Source organism: Notothenia coriiceps, unplaced genomic scaffold, assembly GCF_000735185.1.
Source record: "Notothenia coriiceps isolate Sejong01 unplaced genomic scaffold, NC01 NC01_scaffold00037483, whole genome shotgun sequence".
Lineage (NCBI taxonomy): Eukaryota > Metazoa > Chordata > Actinopteri > Perciformes > Nototheniidae > Notothenia > Notothenia coriiceps.
In genome coordinates this window covers 130,563-141,205 of record NW_011370184.1, presented here as the reverse complement: position 1 = coordinate 141,205, position 10,643 = coordinate 130,563, and the positions used below count along the sequence as shown (strand labels likewise).

The 10,643-nt window shown below is 39.7% G+C and overlaps 2 long non-coding RNA genes across 3 annotated transcripts; both read right to left on the bottom strand.

Moving 5' to 3' along the window:
- Positions 1-1,608: 1,608 nt before the first annotated feature.
- LOC104967605 (uncharacterized) lies at positions 1,609-3,471 on the bottom strand. The gene is made up of 4 exons (XR_800748.1): positions 3,453-3,471; positions 3,248-3,348; positions 1,803-1,913; positions 1,609-1,690 (listed from the first exon to the last, which is right to left on the bottom strand). It is a non-coding gene; the product is annotated as an uncharacterized lncRNA (long non-coding RNA).
- A 3,631-nt stretch (positions 3,472-7,102) lies between these two features.
- On the bottom strand, positions 7,103-8,867 carry LOC104967604 (uncharacterized). Of its 2 annotated transcripts, none has more exons than XR_800747.1 (4): positions 7,975-8,867; positions 7,727-7,864; positions 7,424-7,534; positions 7,103-7,267 (listed from the first exon to the last, which is right to left on the bottom strand). It is a non-coding gene; the product is annotated as an uncharacterized lncRNA (long non-coding RNA). The 2 variants fall into 2 exon arrangements; XR_800746.1 differs by having other exon boundaries at positions 7,792-7,864.
- Between the last annotated feature and the right edge of the window lie 1,776 nt (positions 8,868-10,643).

Below are 10,643 nucleotides of genomic sequence, written 5' to 3'. Positions count from 1 at the left end.
GATTTGTCAGTCATGTGATGCAATTTGCAGCCAATCAGATGGCCGGATATTGGGCCTCAGAGGCAGAGCCAACATACTGTCTACTGAAAACACCTTTGTTCGACGTCATTACACATTTTGAACATATGAAATATAACATTGAATTAATTCTTAACGTATAGATTATATTACATTTCACGTACATTAATACAACAGTTTAAAAATATAATTTTACTACGATTTTCAAAGAACACATTACTGAACTCTTAATTACATGTTTATATCAGAATCAGAATCAAGTTTATTGCCATACACATTACACATTACACTTTTGAATTTGGTGTCTGGCTGTGCAAACATAAACAATCTGATAAAATAAGTTGTAAAAGTTGTAAAAAAAAAAGAAAGGCAGTGTGAGGAGCACACTGTTAAGGATTAACACTCGAAACGCTTATGGGCCTCAGCCTGACAACATTCCTGGTCGGTACTAAAGGACTGCAGTGCTGAGCTCACAGACATCTGCAACATCTCCCTGAGCCAGGCTGTTGTTCCCTTGTGCTTCAAGGAAACCACCATCGTACCTGTCCTGTGCCGAAGAAGTCATCTCCATCCCGCTTTAATGACTACCGCCCTGTAGCACTGACTTCCATCATCAAGTGTTATTCATAGAATCAGGCCTCCCACTTGTGCATTAATAACAATCTCTTCCTTAATGTGGGGGAAAGAAAGGGGAGTGTTGTCGACTTCAGGAGAACCTACAACCAACAACCCCACCCACTGACAATCAGTGGATGCTGTGGAGCGAGTGAGCAGCACCAAATTCCTGGGGGTGACCATCACTGAGGACCTCTCCTGGAGGAACAACACCACATCACTCGTCGAGCTCCACCCGACTTAACAGCTCTTTCCCCAGGCGCTGAACTTTCTCCCCTCCCTCCCACCTCTCTCTCTCTCTCTCTCTCTCTCTCTCTCTCTCTCTCTCTCTCTCTCTCTCTCTCTCCCCCCTGTCTCCTTTGGACCTGGACTTTAATATTCCCCCCACACACACAGACACACACATCCAGCACCGAACACTTTTTACGCTGCTATGGAAAGTCTTTTGCACTAATGTAAAATGTTTTACTATAATATAGCCGATTCATCCACATCTGACTGTTGTGATTTTTTATATATACAGTATTTGTATTTTTTAATCCTTGGGATTGTGGGAAACAATATTTAATCTCTGTACACATAAACTGAAAGTTGGCCAATAAAGTTGACTTTGATTTATGACTTGACTTTGGCTAATAAAGAACGGTGTAATTACACCACTTCTTATTAGTCATTTTTAATATCTGAAATGTTACCTAAATACAAATGTTCAGGTACTTTCACTTTACCTGAATCCAAGTTATGTTACATAATTACATTTTTAAATCAAATAAATATGATAAAATATGCAAAAATATATATATTTTGTAACATCAACAAAAACAATATATATATATATGTAATTAAAGTGCGTAAATTGGGAAATAATACAGATAAATGTCAATATCCAAAAGTTAAAAGAAAAAGAAAAAGAAAAAAAGAAAAAGAAAAAGAAAAGAAAGTTATCTATATATAAAAAAACAACAACAATTGCTGCAATTGATTGATCTTTATTAAGAAGTGTCACACAGAAGCCTGCAGGTTTTTGCATTCATGCAGGTTATGAAGAAGTCGACAGCTGTGAAAACATGAATAAAAAACAGAATGAAACAATGAAAGTATTGACTCTGAACTGTTCCAGGGAATGTATTTTTTTCCTTTACAACACACTAGAATGAGCCTATACTTACTGGATTGAACCAAAACGAGAAAGCTGGAACAGACTTGATTCAAACCGCAGGTTTCCCCCCTGCCTAAACACATCTTTGCCGTGCCTCCACAGCTACACGCCAATATTTTTCCTGGGAAATAAGGAAAGTTTATATAGTACTTCCTTTTTAATGATTCAAAATAATTGTCTTTTAGCTCTAAGGCTGTTTAAAAAACCCTAACAATAGCTTGTTTTCGAGGAGGATATACACAGATCAGCCATAACATTATGACCACTGACAGCAGGTGAGGTGAATAACGGATTATCTCGTTACAATAGCACCTGTCAGTGGGTGGGATATTTAAGGAAGCAAGTAAACACTTTGTCTTTAAAGTTGATGCGTTCGAAGCAGACCAAAAGTGGTCCATGTAATGAAAACCGGTGAACCTGTCGACAGGGTCATGGGCGGCGAAGGCTCATTGATGCGTGTGGGGAGCCAAGACTGGCCCCCACACTCAAATTGCTGAAACAGTTAATGCTGGTTCTGTTAGAAAGGTTTCAGAACAAACAGTGCATCACAGTTTGTTACGTATGGGGCTTCGTAGCCACAGACCGGTCAGGGTGCCCATTCTGACCCCTGTCTACCGCCGAAAGCTCCTACAATGAGAAAGGTGGCCTGGTCTGATGAATAACGTTTTATTTTACATCATGTGGATGGCCAGGTATGTATGTCAGTTTCCTGGGGAAGACATGGTACCAGGATGCACTATGGGAAGAAGGCAAGCTGGCGGAGGCAGTGTGATGATTTGGGCAATATTCTGCTGGGAAACCTTGGGTCCTGTCATTCATGTCGATGTTAATTTGACACATACCACCCACCTAAACATTGTTACAGACTAAGTACACCCCTTTATGGAAGCGGTATTCCCTAATGGCAGTGGCTTCTTTCAGCAGGATAATGCGCCCTGCCACACTGCAAAAGTGGTTCAGAAAGGGTTTGAGGAACAAGACAACGAGTTTGAGGTGTTGACTTGGGCTCCAAATTCCCCTCATCTCAATCCAATCGAGCATCTGTGGGATATGCTTGATAAACAAGTCCGATCCAGGACTCACCTCGCAAATTACAGGACTTAAAGGATCTGCTGTTAACGTCCTGGTGCCAGATACACCCTCAGAGGTCTAGTGGAGTCCATGCCTCGACGGGTCAGGGCTGTTTTGGCAAAGTAGGAACTACACAATATTAGGCAGGTGGTCATAATATTATGGCTGATCAGTGTAATTCATTCACATGTTAACAGTCAAACACAGTTAAAGGGTTAATTGCATTTAGCTATTTCATAGATCTTTTGAATAATTATTTTTTCTCATTATGAAGCTCTGGCAAAATCAAAGTCAACTTTTTCTTTGTTACAATCATGCCAATGAAGCACATTGTATTGAATAGACAGGAAGGTTTTTTCTTTGTTTCCTGAACACTGAACTTACCTTGGCTGACCCCCACCAACACCATCAGAGCGAGAATCACAGTCCTCATGTTTTCACCTTTATGTACAGTCTATGGTTTTCACGTGCCTGTTCACATATCTCTATATGAAAAAAGCAAAGGTGAAAAAGTCTGAGAAATAAAATGCTACGACAGGAAGCGTTTCAATAAATGCATATTTGAAAAGAGAACTCAAAGATATCTAACCTTGTATTACTCCACTGCGTTGCTGATTCCTCTGATCTGTGCTGCCAGCTTCCTTTTTATTTGGACTTGTTGAGCAATGTAATCAATCCATTGTCAATCATTCACTTTGAAATTCGGTAAACACATGCAACGCACAAGTTGTACTAAAAACTAAAACAGTTTTCCAAGAAATGTGGCACACTGTCATTTCATTGTAGGGTAGTATGCAAAGTTGAAATATCAGCATCATCTCACTTTACAATTGCTAATTGCTCATTTTCTCAAAACACTTTACACAATTCACAAAACCACACACCCAAAGTGCAAAACACCTCATACATCCTGCAGAATGACTAACTGCACCCAAAACTACATACCCGACTACATACCATTGAACTTACAGTTTATTTCAGTTGCTAACACACAACAATCTCACATAAAGCATAATTATTTAAACTCAGACTCAAAGAGCAAAACCTCAACTCAAATCTCCAAAACTCTGAACACATTTTCAGCTCTGCACCCAATTTGCAATTCAACTTGGCGCTTTTTGCAAAAACACTGCACACGGTTCTCTAAGTAAGACACAAAAATCTGACATATTCACTTGGCTGCCATTTTCAAAACACTGCCATTAAAAATGCTACACACATGAACCAATCAAGAAATACACGTGCCAAATGAACATAAACACCAAACTGCTTTATTGTTGACTCATCAACCAGGATGTCAACACTAGAAACAGGCTTCATGTAAGACATTTACAAAAACAACAATGGATATATGGGCAGCAGCAAGAGGAAGAGGTAGAGGGAGGATAAGAGACAGGGAGGATGAACTGAAGTCAGTTGAAGAGTTATTTGCAGCATAACCGTTGAAGCTGTTTGACCGTCAGGCTACAGGTGATGCTTCTTCTGCAGGTGGATGAGGAGATGTGGTCAGACCCAGTGAGCTGGTAAAATGCAGACTAAGTCTTTTTCTCTCCTCTGTTTTTCTAAAAATATTTGTTGTATTTATTTTTCCTCAAAGTTTTCCTTTCACTTTTCTGTATTTGACAGAGGCATCATTTGTGTTTACACAACTGTAAGTATGTGTTGTGCAGGAATGTTGCACCAATTTGTTTTGGAGAAAAGTAAAAGTATAACAACAGTATATTTGTGTTTCTCCACACATGTTTGTAAACTTGAACAATCTTTTTATGCAGAATTCTCTACATATAAAAGATGAGTGTGCTTTAGATAAAGCACCACAGTGTGTAGTTGGTTGGACAAAGTGTCTTAGAAGTGAAGTGTGTGCATTTGGTGTAAAGGTTTTGTTTGTATTTATGTAGTTTTGAGTGCAGTGCTTCATTTTGCAATATGAGGTGTTTTGCACTTTGGGTGTGTGGTTTTGTGAATTGTATAAAGTGTTTTGAAACATTACGTCAATATCTAAAAGTTAAAATTCCATAAGAAAAAGAAAAAAAAGTTATCTATATTTAAAAAAACAACAACAACTATTGCTGCAACTTGTTGATCTTTATTAAGGAAATAATGCACAGCTCATAAGTGCAGATTATTATTATAACTGGAAGTTGCGCCGCATGCCGTTCATGTATCAGTTACACAGATCTTGGCTGCAGCAGGAGCCAGACGACACCTCTGTGTGACTCATCTGCCTGCAGCTATCTGCACTCATGCAGCTCTTGTAGTAGATCTCCTCTGTGAAAACATGATAAAAATACGAATGAAACATTGAAAGTATCGACTCTAAACTGGTCCAGGGAATTTATTTTCTTATTTATTGTTTACAACACACTGGAATGAGTGGCCTATACTTACGGGGTTCAGCATGAATAACAATGCTGCCACAGACTTGATTGAAACCGTGGCAAGTCTCAACTCGGCCTGAACATATCTTTCTGGTGCCTCTGCAGTGACACCTCAACGCTTCACCTGGGAAATAAAAGACAACACAGTTCAAAGTTATTTGATTTTTGTTGTTTTGTTAGATTCAGAATCATAATCAGAAACAGGGTTATTGCCAAGTAGATTCACACATACGAGGAATTTACATTGTCCATAGATAAACACAGTTAAAGAAGATCAAAGGTAAGAAAAACAACTAAAAAGTAAATGAAAAAACATTTAAAAAACACTCCGCCAATAAAGTATATATATATTGAACAGACAGGAAGTTATTTTCTTTCTCCTGAACACTGAACTCACCCTGGCTGACCACCACCAACACCATGAGAGCGAGAATCATAGTCTTCATGTTTTCACCTTTATAAATACAGTTTTCACGTGTCTGTTCACAAATCTCTATATGAAAAAAGCAAAGGTGAAACGTGTGAGGATTCAAATGTTACATTTAACTAGAAGCATCCAAATCCAAATCCACACAAAACAAGTTAAGATATCTCACCGGGTCGACTGTCCTCCTCGAGTGTTGATTCCTCAGATGTGTGCTGCCAGGCTTAGGCTTTCTTTTTATTTGGGCTTGTTGCACAATTAAAGGGAAATCCAGTGTCAAACATTCCCTCTGTTATTGTAAAGACACATGTGTGGCACAAGTTGTACTTTCCCAAGGGAAATGTTGTTCTTTCGTTGGGCAATATGCAAAGCTGAAATAAAGGAATAGACCAAAGAAGCCCGAAAGTCACCTCCTGTGAAAACACAAACATTACCTCTATACCTCTTAACCTGGAAAATGGCTAATATTGGTAACCTTTAATAGACCCTAACGAGCATACAGAATCAGAATACCTTTATTAAAATCAGAGGGACTGAACCCTCTTTAATGGTCACACATGCAGAGCACACAGCACACACAGTGAAATGTGGCCTCTGCATTTAACCCATCCTAGTACTAGGAGCAGTGGGCAGCTATTGTACAGCACCCGGGGAGCTATGGGAGTGGGGGTGTCAGATGTCTTGCTCAAGGGCACCACGGCAGGGCCCAGGAGGTGGCCTGGGACCTCTCCAAGTAAACAAATAACAAGTATTCAATATTTGTATTATTTTCTTCACTTCCTCCTCCTCTGTATGCTGTTTGACAGAGTCTTGGCAGCAGGCCGGAAAACAATTGGATTATGTGGATTTATTTCACTATAAACTTTACTGAGACTACTTTAATGTCATTTTAATTGAAGGTTTTTCAGTGTTTTTGATCTAATCTGTAATATCTTTGAATGCATGCAAACAGTCTGTTTTATCTGTGTGTGGGGGTTGTTGTTGTTATACTCAATCTTGTGTATTCATTGATATTTTACAAGTACAACCTACAGTTAAAACCCAGTGTAGCCCCTCCAACATTGCTGACAACATGGAAAGCACAAACTGCATTGATTTACACAAGAAAATGATGAAATCAGAATTATTAAAGCCACTCGGTAAAAAACAAAGGTGTTTTAAAATGTATTTGGTCGGTTCTGACTGGACACCTATGCTCGCCTGTAAAACTCAGTAAGCTAAAAAGCCAAAAATACAAAATAAACACAAACCATAACAACATGGCAAAGTTTTCCACTTCAAATAGTTGAAAAATACTCAAGGCTATTCAAATGTGGATTTCACATATGCGGCATTTGATCTTTAATACAAAGTTTTGTTGGAATTGAAATGAGATTCATGTTGTTTTTAAATACCAATAGAAAAAGAGATAGTGACAAGGCAACGTTGTGACAGATTGATCTTTATTATGAGTGCTTGAGTGCACAGCAGGTTATTATTAATACTGGAAGTTGTGTTGCAGGCAGTCCATCAGTTGCACATGTCGTCATGAATACGCTCCTCCCGCGTTAGTCAGACGCATGCATTCATCTGCTTTCATGCACTCCCTCACATGGTAGGGACCTGTGAAAACATGAAAAAACACAACATGAATTATGAGTAAACTTCTACAAGTTTTCAATCAAAGTAATGATTCTGAACTCAATACAGTATGTTATTTCTTATTTGTTAAGAATGAGCACTAGACACAGTAGAATGAGTGGCCTATACTGTACTTACGGGGTCCAACACCAACGTCGATGCTGCCACAGACTTCACCTAACTCGCAGGTTTCCACTGAACCTGGACATATCGCAGGGATGCTTGAACAGTGACACGTCAACGCTTCACCTGGGGTAGAAAATAAATCATTTGTGTTCAAATTAATGTTGCATTATTACAGCCATAAACAATTGTCCTTTAGCTGTAAAATCAGTTGTAAACACATTAACCATTACTGGTTTCGATACACAGAGAAAAGCATAGTGTACACACTATATATGTTTTCTTTTTTAACTCATTATTACTTGACACTTCACTCACATCAACAAAGCACTTTGAATTGAATATACTGCAGGCTTTTCGTGTTTCCTGAACACTGAACCCACCCTAGCTGACCACCACCAACACCATGAGAGCGAGAATCACAGTCTTCATGTTTTCACCAGTCTGCATACAAATCTGTGTATGGAAAAAAGCAAAGGTGAAAAGTGTGAGGAATGAAAAGCTACTTTTAAGTTGAAGCGTTTCAATAAATGCACATTTGAAAAGAGAACTCAAAGATATCTAACCTTGTATTGCCACACTGCGTTGTTGATTCTTCTGATCTGTGCTGCCAGCTTCCTTTTTATTTGGACTTGTTGAGCAATGTAATCAATCCATTGTCAATCATTCACTTTGAAATTCGGTAAATACATGTAACGCACAAGTTGTACTAAGAACTAAAACATTTTTCCAAGAAATGTGGCACACTGTCATTTGTAGGGTAGTATGCAAAGTTGAAATATCAGCATCATCTCACTTTACAATGTTTCTCAATTGCTAACACAAGTTTTTGAAAACACGGCTCATTTTCTCAAAACACTTACACCCAAAGTGCAACACACTTCATACATCCTGCAGAATGACTAACTGCACCCAAAACGAGATAAACACATATCAAAACCCAACTTTTACACCAAATGGCACTCACTTCATTTATAGTACAAGACACTTTGTCCAACCAACTACATACCATTGAACTTACATTTTCTTTCAGTTGCTAACACACAACAATCTCACATAAAGCATAATTATTTAAACTCACACTCAAAGAGCAAAACCTCAGCTCAAATCTACAAAACTCTGAACACATTTTCAGCTCTGCACCCAATTTTCAAATCAACTTGGCACTTTTTTCAAAACACTGCACACGGTTCTCTAAGTAAGACACAGAAATCTGACATATTCACTTGTCTGCCATTTTCAAAACATTGCCATTAAAAATGCTACACACATGAACTCATGACTCATCACCCAGGATGTCAGCACTAGAAACAGGCTTCATGTAAGACATTTATAAAAACAACAATGGATATATGGACAGCAGCAAGAGGAAGAGGTAGAGGGAGGATAAGAGACAGGGAGGATGAACTGAAGTCAGTTGAAGAGTTATTTGCAGCATAACCGTTGAAGCTGTTTGACCGTCAGGGCGGGACGTCGCTGACTGAAGAGGTGGAGTAGTTGCACCACATAACGTAGTCTTAGTCCGCGAGGTCTCACACGTCAATTATGGGTGTTAGAGAAGGACATTACTACCCGCCTTTCTGTCCCTCACCAACAGGCTGACGAGGTCCTGCTTGGGATGTGGGGTGTTGTTGGGGTGGGTGACTGTGTAGTCCACCTACGACACCCTCGCTCACTCGTCGTGGTTTAAGGACCCACTGGTAGTGGAGGCGTCCTGGAGGAGGACGCTCCTGTGTGGTGGGGTGTGAGGTGAGAGCAGCGCGGAGTGGGCTGAATTGTCGAGAAAGGTGGGGTCGAGGAGAGTTAGAGAAGATTTTTCCCCGCGTTGTCGTGGAGGAGCAGTGACGAGGGACTATGTGCTGACTCTCTATGGTCTAGACTTGTGAGAGAGAGTACAACTGCAGTGTCTATGCAGCGCACGAGCGGATGCCGATAACCCAGCGGGTTGAGCGTAGTTAAGAGTCCTCCTCTGTCGGAGAGAGGGGGCGTGCCTGTAACGGGCAAGCTTTCGCGACGCTTTGCTACATTACTGTAAGTGTCCGGACATCCACCACGACAAGAGTGTCTCTGTGAGCGTTGTGTGTTACTCTTGTTTTTTTTGTCTGTCGACGAGGATGGGGTGGAAGCGTCGCGTGCTTACTCCTTGACGGGCCGATTTTACGTTATATTTGTATTCTCTTTGAAGACCATAGTTTATATATACTTTTAGTTGTATATTTAGTGTTTTGTGACGCGGAATTGTATGGGGTGGCGCGTGTTCCAGTTCGAGCGGGAAAGATGTGATACTGAATAAGTTTGGTATATCGTACTATCCAGGGTGAAATATTTCTAGTTATGCGGACGTCGTTATCACACACCAACCAAAAAATTTATAGTCTGATTGGAAAAAGTAGAAATAACAACTTCTACCTTAAGCTTGAGAAATTTTATAAGTGGTACGATGAGAGACATACTAAACTTGTTAAAAAGGTGTTAAATTAAGACCTTAGATTTGGCTACGATTGTTATTAGTGCAGTAGTCTTCTCAGTTTATAAAAGCACCCTTTCAAAATGTCAAAAAGTCAACGATTGTGTGCTTTTTAGAGTGTATTTCGCTAGTTATAAATGTCAAAAAAAAGTTTAACCGATTTTGTCGTGTAAAACTGTTGTCCCGAGAAACAGGTTTTTGTGAAATGGTGGGGTTTAAGGTGTTTGGGTGTGTGGGGTCTGGTCACGTTTTGTGATAGTATATCCTGTGTGTTACTTGCGTGACGTGGGAGTTGATTGATGTATGTTATGGTTTTGGTTGCAAACGTGGTTGACCGTTGTGTGAAGTGAATATCGTGTTCTGTGAAACCAGTTGGTTGATGTGTGACGACCACGAGGCAATGCGAGTGTTCGTGAGTAGAAAATATACATCTGGCTTCTAAGACGTATGTTTTCTAACGAAGTTGCAAGTATTTACGACACCTCTTTGTGTTACTACTGGACAACCAATATGAAAATGAAAAGGAGGTTTGTGTTTAACCACGTTGGTAAGGACGTGTGTGTATGAATGTCAGACACATTTGGTGTTTACTACGAGGACAGTTGGTATGGTCTCTCACTTGCCGTTTTGAAACTTCCTTTTTATTTGAGTGGTGTGTTGTATAAAAATCTTTTGTGGGCTCCTCTCTTTTATCTGAATCGACGTAAAATGGTCAGAGTGAACCAGACTGGTGTAGAGGAGTAGGTGGACGTCTTCTCTTCGTATGTA